The following is an 8,673-nucleotide window of genomic DNA, read 5'->3' as shown; positions in this document are numbered from 1 at the left end:
AATGTTTTCCCCAAAATGTTTTCATGCAGTTGTTATACATCACACTCCTTATGAATCAACCCCAGACTCATTCTGTGCCCACAGAAACAAACTCTAACACTGAAAGCAGAAAAAATAAAGTTCATGGTACATTGCTACAGACCTTCTTGAATCAATTACACCAGTTAACACACTCAGCGTAAGAAGTACTCTATGCAGCAGGCAACTCTCGAGGCGTAAAAATGAGACAAGCATGTCAGGGAACAACTGAAAATTTCAGCCACTGGCCGATTTTCTTGAAGAAAAAATAAAACGATTCTATTGGATCCCATTCGTTCAAACAACACACTCTTTCCCATCTTGAGCTTTCATTTGGTGTTACCGAAATCCTCTGCCCAATGAACCCTCAACCTATGGCTTTAAATACCTTAAATTGGATTGTACCAAATCTATCATTTATGAATTTGGACAAATATTTGCGTCTTCAAATTTAAAAAAAAAAAAAAAAAAGAAGTAACCTTCAGCTATCCAGTGCTATAAGGTTACATGATTTGAATTTGGTTCACCATAACAAATATTTGCCCAAATATCAATCCTAATGCAATTTCTGCACTTTGTGTATCACTAGCACTTACTTACAGTGGAGGAAATAATTATTTGACCCCTCACTGATTTTGTAAGTTTGTCCAATGACAAAGAAATGAAAAGTCTCAGAACAGTATCATTTCAATGGTAGGTTTATTTTAACAGTGGCAGATAGCACATCAAAAGGAAAATCGAAAAAATAACTTTAAATAAAAGATAGCAACTGATTTGCATTTCATTGAGTGAAATAAGTTTTTGAACCCCTACCAACCATTAAGAGTTCTGGCTCCCACAGAGTGGTTAGACACTTCTACTCAATTAGTCAACCTCATTAAGGACACCTGTCTTAACTAGTCACCTGTATAAAAGACACCTGTCCACAGAATCAATCAATCAAGCAGACTCCAAACTCTCCAACATGGGAAAGACCAAAGAGCTGTCCAAGGATGTCAGAGACAAAATTGTAGACCTGCACAAGGCTGGAATGGGCTACAAAACCATTAGCAAGAAGCTGGGAGAGAAGGTGACAACTGTTGGTGCAATTGTTCGAAAATGGAAGGAGCACAAAATGACCATCAATCGACCTCGCTCTGGGGCTCCACGCAAGATCTCACCTCGTGGGGTGTCAATGATTCTGAGAAAGGTGAAAAAGCATCCTAGAACTACACGGGAGGAGTTAGTTAATGACCTCAAATTAGCAGGGACCACAGTCACCAAGAAAACCATTGGAAACACATTACACCGCAATGGATTAAAATCCTGCAGGGCTCGCAAGGTCCCCCTGCTCAAGAAGGCACATGTGCAGGCCCGTCTGAAGTTTGCCAATGAACACCTGAATGATTCTGTGAGTGACTGGGAGAAGGTGCTGTGGTCTGATGAGACCAAAATAGAGCTCTTTGGCATTAACTCAACTCGCTGTGTTTGGAGGAAGAAAAATGCTGCCTATGACCCCCAAAACATCGTCCCCACCGTCAAGCATGGGGGTGGAAACATTTTGCTTTGGGGGTGTTTTTCTGCTAAGGGCACAGGACAACTTATTCGCATTAACGGGAAAATGGACGGAGCCATGTATCGTGAAAACCTGAACGACAACCTCCTTCCCTCTGCCAGGAAACTGAAAATGGGTCGTGGATGGGTGTTCCAGCACGACAATGACCCAAAACTTACAGCAAAGGCAACAAAGGAGTGGCTCAAGAAGAAGCACATTAAGGTCATGGAGTGGCCTAGTCAGTCTCCAGACCTTAATCCAATAGAAAACCTATGGAGGGAGCTCAAGCTCAGAGTTGCACAGAGACAGCCTCGAAACCTTAGGGATTTAGAGATGATCTGCAAAGAGGAGTGGACCAACATTCCTCCTAAAATGTGCGCAAACTTGGTCATCAATTACAAGAAACGTTTGACCTCTGTGCTTGCAAACAAGGGTTTTTCCACTAAGTATTAAGTCTTTTTTTGTTAGAGGGTTCAAAAACTTATTTCACTCAATGAAATGCAAATCAATTGCTATCTTTTATTTAAAGTAATTTTTTCGATTTTCCTTTTGATGTGCTATCTGCCACTGTTAAAATAAACCTACCATTGAAATGATACTGTTCTGAGACTTTTCATTTCTTTGTCATTGGACAAACTTACAAAATCAGTGAGGGGTCAAATAATTATTTCCTCCACTGTAATTCAAGATGAGCAATGCCTTGATATTAATCTTGAATATTCTTTCTCCCCTAATCCAGCTCCAAGAATTGAAACTCATTCTCTTCATTATTTGACTTCCACATATGTTTCTCTTCAGTCTGTCTTTGTGTTTGCTGCACATTTCACTCCATCAGCACATGTTATATTACCATTGGGGCAATACACTTCATTAGGAATTCAGACATTTGTGCCACCATATATTTTTTTGAAAAGTCACATGGTGTCAAAATCATGGGAGAGTAAAACCAGTTCCCAACTTCCCTTCATGCGATTACATGAACTCTGCTGCTAAACCATGGCTTTCCTGCAGGCCAGTAACATCACAGATCAATTATTAACGGGATTGTTCATCTTTAAATTAACTTTTAGTGTGCCTTAGACCAGGGGTCCCCAACCTTTGTTACTTGTGAGCCACAGTTAAATGTAAAAAGACTTGGAGAGCAACACAAGCTTCATAAAAGTTCATGGAGGTGCCAAATAAGGGCTAAGATTGGCTATTAGGTAGCCTCTATGCACACTATCAGCTTACAGGGGGCTTTATTTGGTAGTAAATCTTGTTTTTATTCAACCAAAACTTGCCACCAAGTCAGGAATTCAAAAATAACTACCTGGTTTGGGGGCACTGAGAGCAACATCCAAGGGGTTGGTGAGCAACATGTTGCCCCCGAGCCACTGGTTTGGGATCACTGACTTAGACATTAATATTCTGAGACAATTTGCAATTGGTTTTCATTCTTTATTTTTTGTGTTTTGAGTTATTATTCAACAGATCTCCAGTTTGGAATTTCAGCAGGTGGAGTTATTATTTGTCAAAAAAAAAAACCAAAAACTGAAAAGTTTGCAAAACTGTAAAATTTCACCAAAATACACTGGAATGTCAAAATTATATTGTGGTTATGACATTTTTAGTTCTACATTAGAAATATACATTGCCCTACATTGTCAGTAAACCTTTCCAATGCTACAACTGGTCTTCATAGAAAAAAAGGCTCCCATGTTGCCAATTTTCTTAGATGGGGAGGGCTCCCATCTCATTGGTTCTTATGAAATAGAAGGGGTGGATAATAAAGATGTTTGAATTTTTTTTTTGCAACAGACCACCACTAATAATAAATGCTAAAAGTGATTTTTAATGGCATCTAGGTAGATCAGACTTGGTAAGATGAAACTACTGGTTGTATCAAGAACTTTAAATTTGTGGAACTTGTGCCTTAATAAATGTGCCCCTAAAATTTTCCCCAGTCACCCAGAGCCTTATGCAGCATAGACTTGAGTACTATATCTGCCCATTGCTAGGTTTGATTGCCATTGAATTGTCATTTTAGACAGCAGCAACATGACAGACGGTTAGTAAAATGGTTCTTATTACTGAACCTAGGAGAAGTGGGAGAGTTGGCTTACCTGCCATTTAAAGCATATTTATGTTTCACCTCCTCACTGTTGTGCCCTAAACAAAAGCACTATTTACAGTTCCCAGAATGTTGTTTCCATTCCCCTTAGGCATATAAGCATTACTGTTTATGCATTTCTTTACTACATGTTAGAATGTAAGCCCCTTAGGGCAGAGACCTGTTCCCTCATTTATATATATATACACACACACACACACGTGATCAGTTGATAGCACTCACAGCTCAATATACTTCAAAATATCAAAACAAATTTTATTGCTCCACACTCACATCGACGCGTTTCGATCCACAAGGGATCGTCGTCAGGATGATAGAAGTGTCCACAGTGGTTTAAATAGTATGCACAAGCAATCATTTTACACAATCAATTAAACATGTTAATATATCCAAATGTATGCCCTCCCATTTAAAGGGGAACAAAAGTGCTAATTTCTTATCCCAAATACATCTTTTCATTAAAAAGTGATTAAAAATGAAAAAGTGATTAGAAAGTAAATAGTGATTAAAACCATTTAAAAAGATCACAAGTAATTTCTCATGACGTTCATTCTTTATCTAGAGATGTCTGGAAAGGAAACCAACCACTCAAAAAGGTTTCCAATAACGGTTCTTAATGGGGGATCACAATTTTTAAACACAATCAGTCACCTATAACATTTAAGGTCCCATCAATAGATATTTGTCTTTTCACCAAGGACATTGAACCAGAACATGACCAGATATATAAACCCCCAGTAATTATCTTAATCTCTATAGACCAGACACATCTAACCAATTCTCTTTCAGTAAATTGCTCATATTGAGCCTTCTCATGATCTATACATGTTCATAGGGAACCCAACCAATCTCAAAGAAAACATGACTGGATTGCATCTCATTTAGTCCCCGAGGAGCTATGGTACCCAGTGTATGTATCCATCTTGCCTCTTTCTGTAACAGTCTTTTTGCCCGATCACCACCTCTAGTTAGCGGTGGTACATGTGATCGCCCGAAGTGTAGGGAGAGGGTGTTTCAGTAACATAAAATGCCTTGCCAGAGGAGTATCTGCTTTACCAGTGGTTAAAGCCAACCATATAGTGGATCTATGATTGTTCATTCATAACCTGAATGATGTAATACATTTCCAAATATAATATAATCCACAAGGACAGGTAATACAATAGATCACATGATCAGACGTGCACGTCAGTCTCTGCCGTATTTGGAACCTCTTCCCATGATGTGGGTGTGAAAAAGTGTCACCTGTTAATAAGCATCCACAGGTTTTACAGTCCCCACAACAGTAACATCCAGCTTTTTGTATGTTCAACCAAGTCTTTACGTTTTATTTTGGCAGGTCAGTGACCATCAGCATATCGCGTAATGATCGACCTCGGCGAGAAGCACATCTGGGTGGTGGGACATTTATAAAGGGCAACCCAGAATCAAGCTGCAAAATAGGCCAATGCTTTTTCATTATATGATTCACTTGATCCCTTACTGGTGTAAAGTCTGTAACAAACACCATTCTCTGCGGAGTGTTTTGATTTTTACATCTCCCCGTTTGTTCCTGCTCAGATGTCCTACGAGCTTTATCAAATGCAAGATTCAAAGAATCCAGGGTGTATCCGCGGTCCAAAAAACGCTCCAACATCTCCAATGCCTGTGTTTCTGCTGTTGCCCAATCAGAGTTAATTCTAAACACTCTCAAAATATGTGTATACGGGATAGACTTCTTAATTGGGGGAGGGTAGAAACTATGAGCATGTAATATCGTATTGCGATCTGTATCTTTACGATATAATGTAGAACCCACCCCACCCCCCCTCATCTGAGCGATATAGTCTTACATCTAAAAAATCAATAGTATCAGCATGCCAATTCAGTGTAAATTTCATCTCGCCAAATGATCAAAATATCATCAATAAATCTACAGTATAGTATTTACTCTTTCTGATACTTGGGATAAATGAAATCACGTTCATATGAACCCATAAATAAATTTGCATATGAGGGGGCCACATTGGAACCCATCGCCATGCCAGTTTTCTGCAAGTAGAATGTCTGCTCAAATCTGAAATAATTACACGTAAGCGTTAATTCACGTAAAGAGCATAAAAATTCAATGGGAGGACTACCTGTATGTCCCAACATTAAAGTTTCTTTACACGCTAACATGTAAGATGGCAATTTTGCACATAGCAGTTGCAAGAAGCTATCTATATAGCAAGCCACATTGGAAAATAATGAGCCCCTTGCCAAGATAATTGGACAACCTGGTGGTTTGGATACTTCTTATGGGAAGCGTATACATAATCGGACATTTTGGATGTTCAACCGATAAATATTTACAACAATCCTCACTGATCCAACCTGCTGTAATAGCTATATCTAATAACTAATATCTAATAACGCTCTCAATTTAGATTTATATGTATCTGTTGGATCTCTCAAAAGTTTCTCATACGTCTCACTATCAGATAGTTGATGCAATAATTCTTGTCTGTAATAAGAAAGATCCAATAAAACCCCCTTTATTCGCTGGGCGTATAATCAACTCCTGATCTTGTTGTAAAATTTTAACAGCATCTTGTTCAATTTTTGTCTAATTGGAGTAAAACGTATTTTTCCCTTTAAAAAGTTCCTTGCAATCGTGTTGTATAATTCCACAATAGGTTTTAATTGAAGTAGCCAGTAGAAATATATATATATATATAGGAGTTTGATACCTGCACATATTTGCGGTATCTTGTAGCTCTTTGCATGGTGCCTATGTTGTATCATTACTGTGTTAAGGTCTTTCAACAGACTTTTTTTTGTCATTGTTGCTTCATAAGGGGAAAGGGCTTAAAAAAAAATGAAGATTCTGGAAAACATGTAACAACTGGCATGTGTATAACACTAAAGCTATGCAAACTGTATTTATTGCTATTGGGGATCTGCTACGGTTCTGGGTTTCTATGTGATCTCTGGCACCAGGCAGCCTAGCAAGATAAATGAAGCTGTACTAAGCAATTACTAGCTACTGCATTGCATTGTATTGCACTTCTCTCTTCACTGCCTGTCAGGCTCAGACTGCGACCTGTGAATTTTATAATAATGAATGCTCCGGTTATCACAGGTAGTTGAGCTGGCCTCCTCCTCCCTCAATGTACAAGTAAATGAAATAAAGACGATAATACCTGAATGGTTGCTGTGGGATATTGGGAATACCCCACAGCAACCATACGGGGCTGTTTGGGCCTTTATGTACTTAAATTACCAGGGCCCATTTTGCATTCCAGTCCAGACCTGCTGCCTGTCAAAAAATCCGAACTGCAGTAAAGAAAAAATTGATACCTTAAAAGGAGATAATCCCTTGTTTCCACAAATTTTTTTTTTTATTATTTTATATTTTGGCCCAACTCATGATTTATAAATATGTTGTCAACAGATTTTTTGATGTCACTGCTTTTAATAGAGAAATGTGCGGTTTACAGCAGAAAAAACAGTTGAACAGTGTAGGTGCATTTGACCATTGCTGGTTTTTAAAAGAAGTGCAAAACTCCCCGTGTAGGAGACTATAGCAGTGTAATGCAGACAAGGGCCTTTGCTGCTGTATTTAGTAGGCTACCGTCTACACTAACCCATCACTTTTTAAGCAAACAGAATGCAGTAATACTATCCCCTTAATGTAGGGCTGCATAGATTAAAATACCCACTACAGAATGTATTTCCATACGTATTATGCTAGTCAGGCAAAATAAACTTTACTTTTACTATATAAATTATATTAATCTTGTTTCCTTCAGTCTTGGAATTCACACTTGCAGCAAGCGGCAGGCTCCATTTTGTAAACAGTTATAAAGGCAAGCTTGGCATCATCATCCCCAAATCTTGTTTATGTGCCACATTGGGGGATCTGATGTCCATGCTCATGCACTGGTTATAAATTATAGACATTGAGAACACAGGGGAAATGAGAGGAAGGCAGTGAAATCAAGGAAAAGCAGAATAAAAAGTGCCTGAGGAATAGAGGCGGGGCAGGCAACATATGATTGACAGCTGAGATGTTTAAATAAGTTTGTAACTGGTGGATAGATGTTTTAATACAAATATAATTTGGGTGTAATGTTTAATTTAAAAAGGACTTTTATTATACAGATGTGACAGGTCCCCTTTGATAAGGCAACTTATTTTTATTGTTATCAATGAATTGCATATGAGTTACATATGCTTGTTCATGTCAAATAAAATAAAGATTTGCAAGCTCGTACAGTGTTTGTCTGGTTTTTACATTTGTGATATATTTTATATGACTATACAGCCCAACTGGCCAAGCTTATTAACTTGTAGCTTTTTAATGTAGTTTTGTTACAATAATTGCCTCTGCCCAGGTTCCACATACATTTTTACTCATATACATAAGATAGAAACCAAAAAACATTGGTTTTAAAGGGCTGGGCTTATTATTTTGCCCTTCTCCATTTTTGCTTTACATCTACACTATTCTTTTGTGAAATATATACAGTTTTATCATTATGGAATTTGAGTGCTGCAATCCTTGCAAATTGATGTTGTTTTTTCTTACTTAAGGGCATATTTAGTAAAATGCGAATTCTCTCTTGGTCTAACCCTGCTAAAGTTCCCCTCAATACAGGGTATTTTCAATAGGTACCTCAAATTTACTAAAAATTTAATGGAGAAAGACAGGTAAAAACTAAGTAAGCTTTATCAGAAAGGTCTATGTAAATACAGCCATAAGCACTCACAGAAACGCTGCACTGGGTCCTCTACCAAAAGAAACAGGATTTATTTTCTTCTTTTGTGTAAATATGTTTTTCGGTATCTGCGCAGCTTGCTCCTGTCTCTCTCCCATCAGAATTTGCTCCCTCTCCCAACTCTGTGCAATCTGAGCTACCAACCACCAGAGCTTCAGCAATGAAGCTGCTATCTTAAACAAACAGAGGGAGCTTCAATGGCTGTTTACTCAGGTATAAAGCTTTCTGCAAAATAAATATAGTGTTCTAGCTTGCACTTTTGTGACTAA

This window comes from Xenopus tropicalis, chromosome 3 (assembly GCF_000004195.4).
Source record: "Xenopus tropicalis strain Nigerian chromosome 3, UCB_Xtro_10.0, whole genome shotgun sequence".
Taxonomy (NCBI): domain Eukaryota; kingdom Metazoa; phylum Chordata; class Amphibia; order Anura; family Pipidae; genus Xenopus; species Xenopus tropicalis.
This window is presented reverse-complemented; position numbering follows the sequence as displayed.